Here is an 18,332-nt window from a genome sequence, read left to right on the forward strand (position 1 = left end):
ATATGCAGTCCATGGGTGACATTGGGTCAGCTTAGCACCGTGGCGGTGTAATGAGGAGGTCTGAACCCGGAAGGTGTCTGCCCCAGAGCTTTTATTTACTGGCAAGCCCAATACACCTCTGAACCCAATTCTACCTACTTCTCAGGTGTTTATGAGGACCGCATGTGATAAATAAAAGGCTTCCAGCACCATCTTTGACCCAGAGTAGGTACTCAATAATGAAGAGGCAAGGAATTCAAGTTCTGCACCCAGACTTCCTGCATTCAAATCCTGGTTCTGGCAACTACAACCTGTGATCCATGGTTAGTTTCACAATTGGGCCTTGTTTCCCGCATATAAAATAGGGGATATAGTAATACATCCCTCCTAGGGTTATAATAAGTTTTAAATGAAGTGGTGCATTCAAATTTTTAGAGTGGTTCCTAGGATATAGAAAGCATTCAATAGATACTCCTTGTTCAAAATCGCAGTCTTTACGTACAAAAAAAGTTTATTTAGAGCAACAGTAAGAAACACTCTGTGTACCTCCCGGTTCTAATTATATTTATCCTTGAACTGCCCCCTGGCTGTGTCATCTCTAAGATTAATGACCTATTTCCAAGTAGGCAAACCATGATGAGGAGTATAGTGTGTGTGGAGACAGGACTCGGTCAAAGCCAATCGATAGCATCTGGGCAGCACCTTAAGAAGTGGGAGGGACTCTGTCCGATTCAGGAAAGAGAAGCAGCAATAGCCTGGGAGGAGAGGTGGAAATGTACAAAATGTGTCTGTGAAGAGAGAGAGAGAGAAAAAGAGAGAGAGAGAGAGAGAAATTCTAAAATGTAAGAAGTAAATGAAACAATATTTATTTTTTTCATATGCAACCTTGTTAAGTAGAACAAACCTGAGTACTCCCTGCATTTGGCACTTTTGTTTTATCTCATTTGATATAGAATCACAGCAATTTATAACCCACAGGAACTTAGATTTGCAGAGTTTCATAAAGTACAGTCAGTTAACAATATCCATGATGCCACTCCTGTTCCTTGTACTGCTACCTGCAAATACTCTTCCGGAATGCCGAGGGGCCTCCTGTCGATTATTCTCACACTCAGGTACCCTGGGGAACGTTCTTTGCAACTTTGGCTGCTTACTTCTACCTGGACGAGGATTTGGGTGGCATCTGTTCTTTTTCTCTCTCTTCCACTTCTTCCTCCTTCTTCCTCTTCTATCTTCAGGACAGATTAACCTCTGCTTCCCTCCAGGATACCTCAATGAAACAAGCATTAGAAAAAAAAAAACTGTTAGAATAATTACTAAGTGTGTTCTCACAGCCTACTAGCTTGTCATATGGCCAAGGTTATTATTTGATTCTAACCTAGGAAATTATTTTTCTATAAAATTAATTGATTCTGGTGGAGGGGTAGGGAGAAAATGCAGACAATTGTAACTGAATAAAAATAAATTAATTAATTAAAAATAATAAATAAATAAATAAATAAATGTGAAAGTAGAGTATCAAAACCCAAACAAGTTTGAGCAAGAGGCATGTTTGGCTACAACACAAGATGCTAAATGGGGAGACCAGTGAAGCTTGGAGAACATTCATCCCTAGAATAAAGTGTAAGAACTGACCAAATAGGGAATGGTCCTAGAGCAGCTGGCCACAGACTGGTGAACCAAGGCACAAGGTACAACATGCTAAGCCAATTCTGCTAAGATCACTAGCACCATGGGACCCAGTATGGGGAGTAGACAGCAGCAACTGTCCAAGATCTTCCACTCAGAAATCAAGAAAGGGACAATCTTGGTCATGTTCAGTAGGTCAAGGAAGGGCTTCCCAGCCTCCCAGCTGCCCTATCATTAGGACATTCTTAGTGTTACTCATTTCTGTATTCTTATCTATTTAAATGTAAATAGCCTAAAGAAAAGACAACATTAAATCAATAACCCTTTACTATAAATGTAATCTATCACATGCCTTTCAATATATCGATAAAGAGGAACTAGGAACATAAAAAGTAGGTGGGAGCTGATGAAAATAGGAAACAAGGGAATTAGAGACCACTTCAAGCAAATCCAATTGTCTTGTTCAAAACAAGTCTCCAAAGCTACCGATCTGTGCCCGCCATCAGGCAACTAATTGCCTGAGAACACGCTGAACTCTTGGCTAACACTGTTTCCCCCTAAACGTGGTTTCACTTACAGAAGCTCTCTTATAAGCACAGAAATATGCACGTGTTTATCAAGTGCTGAGTCTGCATTGCTAATGTTGTCATTAAAGAGCAGGATGAGAAAGGACGATGAGAAAATAGTCTTCAGCATCATAGAATTACAAATGAAAAACTCTAATCTCTCTGTGTCACCTGTAAGGAAAACAGCCACGAATAGCAGCTACATACTTTTCACCTGAAACAGACATATAGAAACCTTCTAAAGTATATGCTATCTTCTTTATATTCATTTTCAACTTCAGTTTCAGGAACTAATATGAGCTGAAGGCATTTTAACAGGCTAAAAGAAAAAAAGAGAACTCCAAGTAGAAAGCCACTCTGTGGCTACTAGATTTCTAGAAACACCGCACAAATCATTCAGAATGGGGGTGCTGTCTCCGTGCCTTTCGCTGACAATGCAACCCTATGCCAGGCCACAAAGAAGTGAGTGATTGGCTAAATCAACAGGCACTTCCCTTGCAGTCTCTCTCCAAGGGAAAGTGCTTTGTTATTAAGTATGCACTGTATTGAATAGCACAATTCAATTGGAGAGGGATTTCTGGTAAAATTAGAATTAAAAAAAAAGACACAAGTTTCTTGACTATTTAGAAATAGAACATATTTTCCAGAGCATCTTGATAACAGGTTGTGTGTGGGCTGTCAGCTGGCTTTGGCGTATTAAAGCAATTGTGATTCAGCATTCTTGGAAGAAAAACCGGGATGTAAAAACCCTCAATAAATATTTTCAAAACATGAGAAATACAGAAACACATTCTGCTGTCGTTTTGTGAAAAAGCTGAGGGAGAAACACTCTGCTTAAAATTATGAGTCTGGATGTTCCTTTTCTGTTCTCTTCCAAACAGCACGGCAAAAGGCCTTGATGTATAATTTGTTTCCCTGCGTTCTCTGGTCACTAGAGAGGATCTACAATGGATACACTGTTGATATCAGATTTATTTTCAGGATTTAAGAGATGATGTCAGAACAAGTGGCAGAGCCACATGAAGCAACAAGTGGATTGTGCAGCCAGCTTGTCCTTACAGCACCTATTGTCGCTTTGTTTACAAAACAATGGATTGCCTATTTCAGAAACAAGAGTGTGTGTTTGTGTGTTTATGTGCTTGTCTGTTTGTTATTTTATTACTGTGGGTGAGATTTCCAAAATAGTGAGAGAGTTTCTCAGCTAATAATAAATTAATATATATCCTGTGTGAATATGAGTGTGTGTGCTATGTATGGCTGGAACAGTAATAGTTAGGACTCATAAACTGCCAAATTATCAGTTATTTAAAAAATAACTGATAAATAATAGGGTAGATAGCCCTTCTGTTAAGGTGGATACAGCAAAAGATTAGTGTTATAAACTGATAGTCTTTGACAGTATCTCTTTGGGAGGCTATTTCTGAGGACAGATGTAAAAGCTAATGTTCATAAGACAAGAAGTAAGGGAGATGCTGATTTAATGGTAGTGGTGTGGTATTTGCCACTGAGGAAGTTGCCTTCAGCCAAAGGGTAGTTGAGTTATAATCCAGGATGGTACATTCTGATCAAAGGGGCCTGAGACAGTGTCCTGATGCAACTAGAAACCATACTCTTGAGACATTTGCCTCTCGTTGAACTTGGTGGTCAATATTAGACACTAAGTGCATTACTCTGTATGTGTGTGTCTCATTGACTGATGAATGGATGGCTAGGGAGGAAGGAAAGACAGAAGGAAGGAAGGAAGGAAGGAAGGAAGGAAGGAAGGAAGGAAGGAAGGAAGGAAGAAGGAAGGAAGGAAGGAAGGAAGAAGGAAGGAAGGGGGAAATAGGCTGTGTAGACAACAGTTAACAGAAGGAATTACAAGGCTAGGAAACTTCTCATCGGAAACATAAACTGTACATTTCATAATAACTCTATCAAAACCCCTTTCAAAAGTGAAGAAACACAAATTAGGTGTGCTTCAGTAACTTGTCAGAGATGGCAGGGTTAGTAAGGGTTGACTTGAACCCAACTTTTTAAATAATAAAACCTGTGCTCTCTCTGTTGTGTCAAAGGAGCCAGTGCTCTCTGTCCTCTAATTGCTCAGTGGTGTGGCTCTGTATAGCCATTTTCCAGTCTCACTCTCAACAGAGGCCCTACAAAAGAAAATCAGGACAACTACCCTAAAATACGGGTGAGGAAAGAATTGATATTTTGCCTGCCAAATTCAACTACAAAAGATTTAGGGACTCTTGTGCACTGATATAGAACAATCATCAGGAGACAGAGCTGGGATGTTTTTAAGAAATCCTAAATGCATTCCCTAAGAAATGAAAATCAGGTGCTCAGATATAGAGATAACATCCTTTATCTATAGTCAGCATCATGGTACTTTGACTAACAATTAGGTGTGTTGGCAAAAAATACGATCACAGTGTCATTTGCCCTGGTCCCTACCCCAATCAGAATACACTCAACACTCAGTTTTTCAGAGTTTGTAGTTTGCTTTGCACATGAAAACATCACATGTATCAACAGAATCTCTCCACTTGTGTTATTTAATAAATATCCCATGAGTGTTAATAAAACCATGGCACTTCTAATTCACTGTTACTATGGATCATCTCCCTTGGGCATCGGCTACGTGAGGTGCTTTATTGCACCGCCCAAGAGGGCACACGTAAGAGGGCTACTATCAGAGCGCTGCACGATGACGTGTGGGTGTGATTTCAAGCGGATGACTGTCTGTGACACAGAAATGGTGTGTCGTGCCTGGTTAGCTCCATTGGCCTCTGTACGGTTTTTACAAAATCGGGTCTAAGATTCTGCCAAACACAAGTTATCGGAGGCTTATATGCAACAGCTACCACAAGGATCAAGGTTAGTCCATTTGCTTTCTTACAAAGGGCATCTTTACTAGTGGCAAGCCATCTCCCAAACGAAAGAGGCGGGTGCTGAGAAGAAAGGTACAAGTACTGATTTAATAAAGCTTATCTCCATCCTGGCCTGCAAGCAGGGGCAAAGGAGGAAACTCTGGGTGTGGACTTAACCAAAATTACTTACGTTCAGAACACGCAAACACATTCATTGCTTGACTTCTTAGTTGACAACAGAATAAGCTAAATTGATAATTTTGGCAGTATTTCTGTATCTAAACGGCTTAAAATTAAAATGACTTTGCATGACTGAACCCTTTTTGTTGTAACAGCTCTTCTTAGCTGCCGATCAGAGAGGGAAAGAGCCGTAAGAACTCTCTTGTGGTTCTACGTGCTACTACTGGCTTTCTGCACAGTAGCAAGCCAGACGTAGCTGATAGCCCTTCTGACTCTTAAGAATGGGCACGTGATAAATCTGGAGAGGTAAGAAAGGGAGGAAAAGTGCACATTTGGCAAGCACATGCCTGAAAAAATGGATGCTTGACCTTAAACTCAGCACAATGTGAATCACAAATTCTGTCTTGACTTTGGCTATTTCACAGCTAGAAGTGTCATCTAAAAGTGCCCTAAGTAAACAAAGTCTTCAATGTCTTCAAATAACCACTTAATTCAGTAAAATAATAAGTTATTTGATTATTCAAATATTTGAAATCTTTTCAGTTACCCTACTCTCAGTTTTTATACCTGACTGAACTAATCAAAGGGGTTTATTATCATTTAGAGCCACAATATCTTTAGCTCATTACTATCAACACAAGATTTCATGTCTGGTCTGAAGTTAGAGCAAGCTGGAATAAAGGTTTCTCTTGTTTCACTAAAAGTGATCTTGCCAAATTGTTTCTCACACCTCAGCTCCAAAGCGACTTATACCCACAGCAAATACCCTCAAATCAACCGAACAACTCACCCAATATCCTACACACAAGACAAAGCTATCCTAATCACATTCAATGCACCCAAATCAACCACCCAATCCACCCAGTTTTAGCATGTACCAAACAAAGCAACCACCCCATACATGTAATGTCCCCAAATCAACCAACCAACCAACCCAATACACAGCCTACCCACCCACCCACCCAGCCACAAAACAACTACAATACTATCAGGAATGAATGAAACAAAGAACTAGATAACATCCCCTAGAATAACAATAAGTCAAGAAAACAGTATCACCAGTAAATAACCTATTTTTAATTTAACATGAGAAGATCAACCAAAAAGTCATAAAATCACAGTATGTGCTTTTAGAACCTGTTATTTTCTGAATTTCATTTGATTCTATCATCAAATAAATAATATGAAATTTGCCTTAATTTCATATTAAGTGGCTGGGAAGAAACCTGAAATCTTTACTATGTCTGATTTCTTATTGATCCCAACAAGATGCTATGAAGTTTTAAGATCTCCTGTACATTCTTTGACAATCTGTAAAATGCAGATAGGCTCAGAATGAATAAGTTAACATTTATTACTATTGCTTTCTGCTTCAGCAAATAATACATACTATAAAATGTACAGATTATAAAGGAAAAACAAGTACAGATATAGCTTGGAGATATAGAGGTTTCAGCTCCAGACCACTGCAACAAAGCGAATATTGCAATGAAGTGAACCACACAAATTTTTTGGTTTCCCAGAGCACATACAAGTTATGTTTATACTATACTGTTGTTTATTAGCATTATATCTAAAAAATGTATATACCTTAATTTAAAAAAACTTTATTACTAAAAAATGCTAACCATCATTTGAGCCTGTTGGAAAAAATGGTACCTATGGGTTTGTTCAACACAGTGTTGCCACAGGCCTTCAATGTGCAAAACACATGGTATCTGTGAGGCATAATAAAGCAAAGCACACTGAAAAAGGTGTGCCTACATAAGAAACATTTGCATGATTTTAATAAGCTTAATTTTTAAAGTGCCCCCGATATTATTCTCAACAAATGACTGAAAGACTTAAAAAAGAAAATGGCGATCATAGAGCCTGTTTGAATCCACACTCCTTTCCATTTAACCATTATATAAAAATCTGATGGCTCCTAACCTAAATCAACTCATTACATCATCTGGTAGCAATCCCAAATCTAACAAATTTTTTATTCAAAGCGCTATCCATATTTACTATACTTAGTGAGTAATGTATGAGTTGTTACTATAGCTAAAAATATGAAAAACAAGTTAAATAATAAATAAAATTCATTTCTAACCTGAAGGATGTTTTTAAAAAGTGTGCCCACCATTACCGCATGTGTTTCCATATTACATCGGGGTAACAGCGCCAGAAGCTTGCACTGTATCTGTACAATCTACACTGAAGGGCAAAACTTCTGGGAATGGCCACTGAAGTGTTTCCTGTTTTCCAGATAAAAGCCAGGATGCATGAAAAAAACTCAATAACGGATGTTTACTTTACTAACTATCAGCCTGTTACCTTTGATTACCTTCCCTTTTCCCTTTTCTTGTTCCCTTCTTTATTTTAAACAGAAATGTACCCATGCTGTACAACCAGATATTCAAATAGTTGGTGTTTTCGCACGATGCCTCTGAGGAGAATATAGAGGCCTCCTAATAGGATCACCAGCAGCAATAATAAGACACTGGCCATTTTCCTTTTCATCTTTGAAACTGTTACCTTGGACGTCGAATCCCTCCATAATTTCTGATAGTTTTACAGATGGGAATGGTGGCACATCAAGGAGAAATTAAATTTCATCATTTTGGCTTTAACACCTACACTATAAAAGTGACAGCTTGGTGCAGTGTAGCTGACAGTTCCCATTAACTACAAGCTAATGTTGCAGAGTCAGTCCAAACGCAGAGTCACGGCCTCTGGCTGCAGGAAGGTCCCCTTCATACTAGGATTCTCATACCCCCATGGGAAAGAAAAGCTATAAATATTTGCTACCAGTTTCCTTGTCAAAGTGCAATAATGAATATTTACACATCGGGACCCTTTTGCTACCCTGAATCTTCTTGGAAAAACACCTCCACCTACACATGGAATTGGGCCTGTGGCTCCAGCTGGCTCTTCTCCCTTTCATAGTAAAGAATAGCATGCGCTGGGCTTAAGGTTCAGTTTTTGAATTGCTTATAAATAATAGATTAAAGGGGATAAAAACTGTTTTGAACATTTTTGTAGGGTTTTTTTTAATCATTTGGTGGAAAATATTTTAAAAAGCAGCTAAAATGTGAAAAAATGTTACAAAATAGATATGGCAAGAGAAATATTTTGAATGAGACTTCAAAAAGAAATTAAATACTAAATTGACTTGCAGGACATTTAAGTGCAGGAGACTATTGAAAAACAGGAATCTGGTTTTGAATATCTTTGCGTTCTCTTAACACATTTTTTGAGTACTAGTTGTTGGCCACAGGCGCTGTGAGTTTGTAGGTGTAGGCAAGTGGGAGCGGGGGCGAGGCAGGTCATACAAAGAGCCTGTCACTGTTTACAGAGTGCTGACATTACAGTTCCAGAAACTTGCAAATCACGTTTTCCACAAGAGGTCACGGAGCACAGAGATTAAGGGCAGACACATGAGAGCTGAACTGCCTAGGGCCAGTCTCAGCACTGTATTTCCCACGTGGGCAACCTTGAGTGAGTTATTTAACTCCTCTGTACTTTAGTTTTCTCCTCTGCAAAATGGGGATAATAATAGCACCCAGTTGAGTTTTTTGAGAATTAAATCAGCTAATATCTGTGAAATGCTTAGAGCAGTGCAAATAGTGAAATAATAGTGTATTTGATAATGGTATTAGTGAAACATACAGGAAGACAATAATAAATAAAAGACAGCTCTTGTCCTCGTGGAGCTCATTGCCTACTCAGGAAGGAGCAGATAAGTAATTTAAAATTTTCCAAGAATGTGGGTAATTGTGAAGTCCAAGATATGTGCACGGTACTCTGGGAACACCAAGGGGAGCCCTACCTAACTAGAACAAGCTGAAGGAGTTAGGGAATGTCCAAAAAGGGTTCGCAGGCTTGGTGGGATGCTGGGAAGATAAATATGAGTTCCCAGACGCTGAGTGTTCCAGAGGCTGGTGTGAGCATTTTAAGCAGAGAGGCCAGAATGTGTCACAGCCGTAGGTGAAATACTTGACATATTTGTGTCTTAGAAGGCATTTTGATTTGCGTAGATTGTAGAGTACGTTGGATAGCAGAGAGATGGACAGGTCACAAGGGGCCTTGTGATAAGTTGTTTGAACTTGGTCAGGTTGGAGGAGGGTGGACGTGAAGGGTTATAAGTGGGAAGTGTTGTGGTAATATTTACACTTTGGAAATACTACATGAGCAGCAGGGCTGAGACCGGATGGAAGGGGAGTGAGACCAGTGATCCAAAGATTAGTCGGTTAATATAATTGTGAAGAGTAGTAATATATGATCAAGGAAAGGATTCAAAAGAGATTGAAAAAAATCCACAGCACCAATTCTACATTTAGATTGGGGATGCAGTGAAGGGAGGGGAAGGGTCAAGGATGAATCTTCAAGTCTGGCTTGGACGACTGGACTGATGAAATATCTCTCCCTGAGACACAGACTATAAGGGAAAACAACAGCTTTACAGAAATATAGTGTGTGACACTTATTCAAAGTCGATGTCTAGAATATATGTTTGGACTCAGAAAAATGTCTAGCTTTGGGTTAGCATTCCAGACCCCAGCCCAAGTGTCCCTGCCTCTAGTGCCCTCCCTTGAAATCCCATGTTGGTTTAAACGTTAATTTTTCTGCGTAGGATTCAATAGTGCACTTAATTGGATCATTTACCACATTATATTGTAATTAAATGTGTATACCTCTATCTCTTCATGTATTCATTCTCTCATTCATTTATTCATTGTGCAAATATTGCTAAAGATATATCCTATGTTATATACAGGCTAGATGCTGGAATTCCCAGTGAACAGTATCAGTGTGACCCTTGACCTCCTAGAATATTCAGCCTAACAGGAAAAGCAGATCCTCAGTAAATGTTTGTTAACTTGGGTGAAAAAGATTTTGGGGTGATGAGTACAAATGGCATTCATCTTGAACATGCAAAAAATCTTTCTAGGAGATGAAAGGTAAAAAGAGAGGTATGATAAGTGTGAATGGGGAAACCCCAATATGCAAATGGTGAATGAACTCAGGGCAGGCAGAGTCTAAGGAGAGTAAAAAAGTAAAACTGGATGATGTAGGAGAAATAAAACTGTTAATCCAAGGAAGTAGAGCTTCAGTGAGTGAATAATTCAGTGTCAACTGCTGAGAGAGGTCAGTGAAGAATAGCCCTAAATATCACCAATTAGCCCTGACTAGTGTGGCTCGGTTGGTTGGATGTCACTGTGTAAAGGGTCGCTAGTTTGATTCCCAGTCAGGAAATATGCCTGGGTTGCAAGTTTGGTTTCTGGATGGGGCATGAACGAGGGGCAACTGATCAATGTTTCTCTCTCACATCGATGTTTCTCTCCCTTTCATTCTCCCTCCCTTCCTCTTTCTCTTAAAAAAAAAAAAAAAGGCTACCAATTAAACTGGTAGATTTTAGTTTCCACGACCTACAGCCCCTGCTCTTACTCCTGTGAATTTGTTAGGTTACGTAGAGATATAGTTAAGGTTATTAATCAAATACACTTAAAAATGGGATATCATCTTGAATTATCTGTTTGGGCCTAATCTAATCGCATTGCCCTGAAACAGCAGAGTTCTTTCTTCAGCTCGTAGCAGAAAGGGTGGCAGAGATTCAAACAAAGGATTCCACAGACTATTATTGATTTAAAGATGAAAGGGGCTACTTGTCAAAAAATAGGGACCTCAGTCCTACAACAAGGAGCTGAATTGTTCCAATATCCTGAATGAACTTGGAAATGGAATCATTCCCAGCACTTTTAGATAAAGGGCCAGCCCTGGCGACTCCTTGATTTCAAAGAGGACCCAACCAAGCCATGCTGTGCCTGGACTTCTGACCCACAAAACTGTGCAATAATACATTTGTGTTGTTTTAATCGCAAAGTTGTCAGTAACTTGTTAGAACAGCTGTTGGGAAAGCAGCTGTCGTGAAACCAGCCGCTCCTCTCCAAGATTGCACAATCAGTGTCCTGGGCCTGGAACATTCCTTATATGGAAGGTGAGTGTTGGAGCTGCTGCTTGGCCCCAGGTTCTTCTTCCTTCTTAGGAGAAATCTTTCCCTTGTTCTAGGTATGCAGTGAACTTCCTTGTATCACTTATGTGATACCTGACCAGCCCTCCCCGTGTATCTCCCCTACTCCTACCACAAAGTAAAGGGGTGTTAACCTGCAGCATGAGAGCGGTACCTGCCATGCCCATGGCCTTGTGTTGGCTATCAGGAGGGACCCACTGGACAGGAAAGACTGGCTTAAACTAAAGATGCTGATCTTAACTGCATCTCTTCTTTCTGTGAGTAAAGCGTTTTTCCAACCTTTGTTTGTTGAGTCCTCCTTGGTAACTCCACATCCATAGAAGATGCAGTGGTCTGAGGTCTGTGGGCTCCGACTTCTAGCAGTCGGCATTGTTATAATCTTTCATGTCATTCTCCATCTTGACTTGATATCAGTGACTAGACCTTCCTGCTTTGCAACTGCAATGGAATGTGTCTATTAGAGTGGGCTACAGGATGCCCAGGTAGCTGGTAAAATATAATCCCTTGCGTTGTCTTTGAGGGTGTCTCTGGAAAAGATTTTTCTGAGTCAGTAGACCGAGTATACATCACCTCACCAACTCACTGAGGGTCAAAGTAAGTTGAAAAATCTGTACTTATTGACTGCTTGCTAAATGTCAAAAGGTTCAAAGGAGATTTCTTGAAAGCGCCTTCCTACAATTCAGTATAGAAAAGCACACGGTTGAAAGAACTCATGTTGCACCGCGAAGCAGATTTCTCATTACTTCCCACGTTCCTTTTCCCAAAACTATATTTAAATAAATAAAAATTTATAGTGGCAATTTTCATGGAAAATACATAAAATACATAATTAATTCCAAACAATATTTCAACCTAAAAATTAACTCCAAAAATTGTAAGAATGACTCTAATTCTGAAACGTTTTCATGTCTACTTGCAACCTATATATGCATACATATACATAAGTATGGGTGTGTGTATAGTTATGGTTACAATTCTATATGTTTGTGTGCATACTTCCTTGGTAAAAATATGAAAGTCACGTTTCAGAAAATGTTTTTGATTCGTATTCATTAGATTTAATACAATGTAAGTTTAATAGACATTTATTTAATCCCTACTACATATGACCTCTTTCTACTAAGCAACTTGGGATAATATTAAAATAAATAAAAGACAATTCCTGCTCTTTAAAGTCCATATCTTAGATGAAAAATTTTTTTAAAAATGTAAATATATGCACAGAACCATCAGATGGATTCAAAATAATTAATCAGGTTCAACCCAGGTTTGCCAAGATGGCCCCAGAAAGACTGAATCTAGTATTTCTAGTTCTCGTCTAGGCAGGGATGGGCCATATATTTCTGCTTTATGTTATTCAACAACTATTACAAACTCTGCTTCTATGGGGTCAGTTGAATCCAGTAAATGTGGTCTAGGCTATATGTTGTGTTCAACCCTGAAGTTCAAAAGCCTTGTCATAAGACAAGAGCTTGCCCTTAAGGAGCTGAGTTTCCAGTACATACTTCGCCACGTGGCAGACTGGTAAACCAAGGGATATTTAGGTACATACAGTTAAATCTTCGAATGTTTTTCTTTTTGTGTTTTCTATTTTACTTACATAATTTTATCCTAATCATACCTACATGAGATATAACTTACATTTTTGTCATTATATCAATTTAGTATATAAAATGGAACTGAAAATGTATAGTAATTTCTTTATAAATTTGAATTCATACTAGTTTATGTTTAAATGTATGCCTACTTCAGTAACTTAGGTAAAGGAAAATTGGTATGATGTATTCAGAGATGTGTTATGATCTTATAAACACTTGGAGTCTGGAGCACACATTATTTACACCTACTCTATGTAATTTATGAAATATTTTCTCATATGTGTGTTGTTATGTAATTTAATACAGTTTATAACAATGTAGAAATAATTTATAGAAACAAGTGTACTAAACTGGTATGTAGAAACCATAAAACATTTTCATCTACACATATAGCTTCATACAAATCAAATTTATTTTTAAAGTTTTATTTGTTACACCCTATCAATATATGTGTAAACTTGCTATTACTTTGACTATAAAGAACATCAAATTCAAAGAATATCTTGCATTCTTAAAAAATAGTCAAGATTATTGCATTGTCACATAATGACTGATACATTTGGTAATTTAATTTTATTATGGCAAATCTTCAAAATAAAAAGCTATGATTTTCTTCTTTTTAAAATAACACACAAAGGTTCAAATAAACAACTTCATGTAAAACAGAAAGAAAGGAAAAAGTTGTTTCAATGATCTGACCTGGTGGATTGCTCAAAATGACTCTGCAATAAAACTACTTTGGCTTGACAGTAACTATCTCTCTGCCTCTCCTTGTCCTTTTCCCCCCCTTCCTTCCTTCCCTCCTTCTTTCCTTCCTTTCTTCCTCCCTTCCTTTCCCTTCCCTTTTCTCTCCTTTTCTTTCTTTTCTCCTTCCTTCCTTCCTTCCTTCCTCCCTTCCTTCCTTCCTTCCTTCCTTTCTTTTTCTTCTTTTCCTTCCTTCCTTTCCTCTCTCTCCCTCCCTTCCTTCTTTTTTCTCCCTCCTTCCCTCCTCTATTTTTTTTTACAACAGGATCATTGTAGAGAGTCTATGAAAAGTATAATGTGGTTTTCAACATACAGATATATTTTTGTCCTTGAAGGAAAAGAGCAAAAACAATATGACATAAAACAAACACATTGTGTTTCTTAAAAGAAAATACTTTGGACAGACATTTGGTTATACTCTTTTCTGTATACCCACTTGAGTGCCTTCTTCCTTGTTTGTGTGCTTCTTCATTAAAATGCTCATACCAAATGAAACAAATTGTACAATATCAGTGAGAACCATGCTGCCATTATTTGTCAGACATGTCCATTTCAAGGCTATTTCTTCTTCTTTTTACTTCATTCATGACATTACATAGATTAGTAATCCTCCACACAAGAAAGGACTACAGTCAGCATTACGGTTACAAATGTTCAGCTTAGGTATTTGTATCATACTTCTCAAGTCAGAAAAACTCAATTTTCTCTAGAAGTCTATCATAATCGCATATCAGACCTCTCATAAGTCTACCAAGAATAAAATGCAACCTAGCCAACTCATTTGCATTGTAATCTAATTTTGAAATTACTTTATCAGTGCAATAACATATCCAATAAAGCTTTTGTCTTATTGATGAAAGGGGAATCGACTTGGTTAGGGAGTACATAACATTTTTAAATTAAATTTGTGTTATTATTGTTCTTACACTCAAAGGGCCTGGTGATGGCAATGTTCCATGGAGGAAAATAATATTGCTATAATAACAGCAATAGTCATGAAAATTTAATAACATTTTCACTGAGACATGATGACACCATATCATTGTTTACATACTTTGTAGGGAGGAGTTAAAGTAATCAATAAGAATAATTACTAAGGACAGTTCTGGAAAGTGGGGATACAGAGTGGGGATAAAGAGGATTCATTCCTGAAACCTAGTTGAAGAGATAGATCTTACATATGCGAAGATAATAACACCAAGATGGCCAATTATGAGATGTGTGTGAGTCAGGTTATTGGGTAACTATGTGAAGAGACCTTTGAAAAGAGGCGAGTGGGGCAGAGACTCTAGGCAGGAAAGGACACAGCTGTAGAACTGTGAGAGACTCGTTAAGATGACAATAGGCATACTGGAGAAAGGGCATAGATGCATCAAACAGGAGGCCTGTGTGAACTTAGTCTGGAAGCGCGGCCTGAGCCAGGCTGTGGAGTACTCTGATTGTCTCAGTAAGGAGAACAGGGTGTGTTGCCTAGGAATTTGTATATGAGTGCAAGATACTTTCAGTGGAAATTTAAAGGGATTGAAGGAGGCCGAGGTCATTTTTCTTAAAAGAATTTGTAGAATTTAGTGACCAAAGGAGACATTAATGGAATAAAAATAGTCAACAATGACATCAACTTTTAAAGTATGGGTGTTTGGGAAAATGAAGACATCACTTCTCTGTAAAACCTTATTAAGAATACTTCTCCTAATGCGCAGCTACAAGTTTTCAACAGAAAAAACACTTAAAATTTACAGTGAAAAAAAATTACTAGTCACAGCAGTGATTATGTGAAAATCACAACTGTTCATTTATAAATTTGACAATGAGGAGCACCAGAACCATAGCGACAGTGTGCATTTATTGTTTTTGTGGGTGCATTTACTTAGCTCGCTCATAAATAATAATTTCTACATGCAATGCTGAACATGAGCACTTGTGCTACAGTTTATATAATACATAAAAGTATTATGAGAATTCTATGCATTTCTGAGAGTTTGCCTAATCCTATAACTTTAACTACTTTTGAGCACTTAATCAAAGGATTGAAAGTTTTAAAAAGAATAAAGACTGTGGCTGGGCCATACTTAGACATTCTAAGAACCTACAAGGTATGTTTATTAAACATTAAAGGAGAAATAAAATAAATCTAGGGCCATGATCAAGAAGAGTCGAGAATATTAAAGAAAGGAAGGAACAAATTGGGATTTAAGGAGGGAAGTGCCCTAAAATCAATCAAACAGCAACAGCCGATGTGAGCAATCAGCAAGCTCAAACCACAAAGAACGAGGTCAGAGAAATGATAAACCTACAAGAGTTGCAAGGTGGGGTCTCGGAGCAAAAGGCAAGCACACCGAACAAAAGCAAGCAGATTTAAATTCGAACTATTGATGAGATCGTCTAAAATAGCATATTTACCCCAAGTGTAACCGGTTCAAATTTAGCAGGCCATCCAACCCCGAATAAAGATAAAATGGCTTTTCTTAGGATATAATTTAAAAGCTTACACAAGAGAAACGGCCATGGGGACAATTAATTTCATTTAAAATATGATTAAAGAGTTCTACACTCCTCTTCTGAGTGGAGAACAAGTCTATTACAATGAAAAACTCGTTTGCAATGGATTTCCTCAAGGCGCGAATTTATCCTGGATTTAGGTATAACACACGAGATGTTCTCTGCATACAGAAGTAAATGTCCTGCAAGGATCTACAGATCCCAGAAGTGAGTAGTAGACCAACAAAACTCCTTCAAATAACCTACGCATTGGTTGTGAATGTGAGTAAAAGATATGCAAAAAGGAGTCTCTTAAACAGGCAGGTTGACAGCAGGTAAGTCTGGCTTTTTTAAAACTTGATTTTACTCACCACTTCTGCTCTTGATCATGGATTGCCTACCCAAATGTCTGCTATAAAAAAGGTATCCAGTAAATGTGTATAAGTAAATTAGTGTATATGTGAAGCTGAGATTTGCAGAAGTAGCAAAGATGGTTGTAATCTTAAAGAGTAAAAACAAAACAAAACTGTCTCAGAAACATTTACTTTGGTATTTGTAGTGTTACATTTTTCTGAAGGCACTGACAACTTGCTAAGCCCTTCCCGTGTTCATATGGAAATAACACACTTTCTCACCCTTTCTCTTTTCTGACGTACCTGAACTCATAAAGCTAGCATGAATCAGCTTCATAATTTTATTTTAATTCACACATCCTCAGAACAGCTCATTTTTCTTATGCCAACCATTCTTGAGTTCTTGCTTTAAGTCTCTGTGACCAAAGCTATCTTCTACTTAGTCTTTTTTTCAAACCCCTAACACAAAGAATTGAAAACCCCTCTCTGTCATTTTTCATTTTTGTTCCTGAGTTTTTAAAATATGATAGACAAAATTGTCTTTTATACACTTAATTCATTTAGTCTTTTGCTAACAGAATCATGCTTTAACTTCAGAAAAGAAAACGCTGGATGCGCCTTAGAGCCAAAGATGACTGAAACCTCCTTCTAGAAGTGTGTATGTGTGTGCACACATGGTCCTGTGTCACACAACATGCACAACAGACACATCCATGGGAGCAGGAAACTTGCCAGGAGGAATGCCAGACATTCCATGGTACTTCAGTGTTACACATTTAAATACATTTTATTGATCAAATCAACTGAAGGTAATTTTAAATTATATGTTTTGACCTCCCTTGGGCTATAATCAGAAGGTCCGTGTGAAAAGAAAAACAGAGCCAGGTGAAAGGGCAGCAACAACCCTTCTATTACCAGCATATGGTACCTAGTTATGGTCTGCAACCATTTAAGCACTTATATAAGCCGGTCCTATTTTAGTTTATTTTAAGCATCATTAATGCATACAGATCTATGCAAGCATTTTTATTAGAAGTTTCCCATATGGAAGTACTACAGAATTAAACCAGTAATAACTATTGCCTCCTTCAAGGTCAGCTCTAGTGACCATCATGAGGTGGAACAAAAAAAAAGCTGACATTGTATCTAAGCAAAGAGACCCAGGGAGTGTGAGCTTTACTGGTTAATGCGGCTATTGGCATTCTTTAATACACACGATCAAGACCTTATTGACATAAACTAACTACATTTTTGTTTTCAGAAATGTTGCTTGCCAGAAAATCCCTTTTCAGGCTAAAAAATTCTAAAATCAACTATACAATTATTGTGCCTATCTTTCCTTTGCAAATGCTCAAGCAGTATGAAGATATTAAAATATATATAAGTAAAGGAGGTATAACACAAATAAATCATATGCCAAATACAGTGAGAAGATTTGAATCACAAATACAGGTAGGGTGCATTTTCACTCTTTTACCATATGAAATATTTTTAGTAATTTATATGTGAAAGTATCAGCTAAAACACAAATATATGTAGCAGAACGTAACAGGAAAATTAAAATAAAATTGTTTATAAAATTGACCAACGATGTTTTTCCTAGATGCATGCAGAATAATGAAGGCATTAGCCACTGCAGAAAAAGCCAAGTATTACATTTATCAACTGTTCACGCACCAGAATTTTTGGTTATTTCTTATTTATACTGTATAAAAATCAGCCTAAATTTTTCTGCAATGTCATTTAGAGTTAAATTTAATGAAGACAGTTTGAGTGATGAAATTCACAGGTCTTAAATATTACTGTTCTTTGATAAAATAATGAGAAATTAAATAATTATTAAGCCCCTCATGCAAATTCATTTTATATGGTAAACAATACAGTAAATATGCTATATATAGGGTTTTTGAAAAAAGTAGTTTTTTAAAATATTTTTG

The 18,332-nt window shown here is 37.7% G+C and overlaps 1 long non-coding RNA gene across 2 annotated transcripts in view; it reads right to left on the reverse strand.

Moving 5' to 3' along the window:
- Window positions 1–916: 916 nt before the first annotated feature.
- LOC128780337 (uncharacterized) overlaps window positions 917–18,332 on the reverse strand; it is a 114,876-nt gene continuing 97,460 nt past the window's right edge. For both annotated transcript variants that reach the window (XR_008426261.1, XR_008426260.1), the window contains exon 3: window positions 917–1,249. This is a non-coding gene — a long non-coding RNA (uncharacterized lncRNA). The remainder of the gene's footprint in view (window positions 1,250–18,332) is intronic.

The sequence above is a fragment of the Desmodus rotundus genome, chromosome 2 (genome assembly GCF_022682495.2).
Source record: "Desmodus rotundus isolate HL8 chromosome 2, HLdesRot8A.1, whole genome shotgun sequence".
Classification (NCBI taxonomy): domain Eukaryota; kingdom Metazoa; phylum Chordata; class Mammalia; order Chiroptera; family Phyllostomidae; genus Desmodus; species Desmodus rotundus.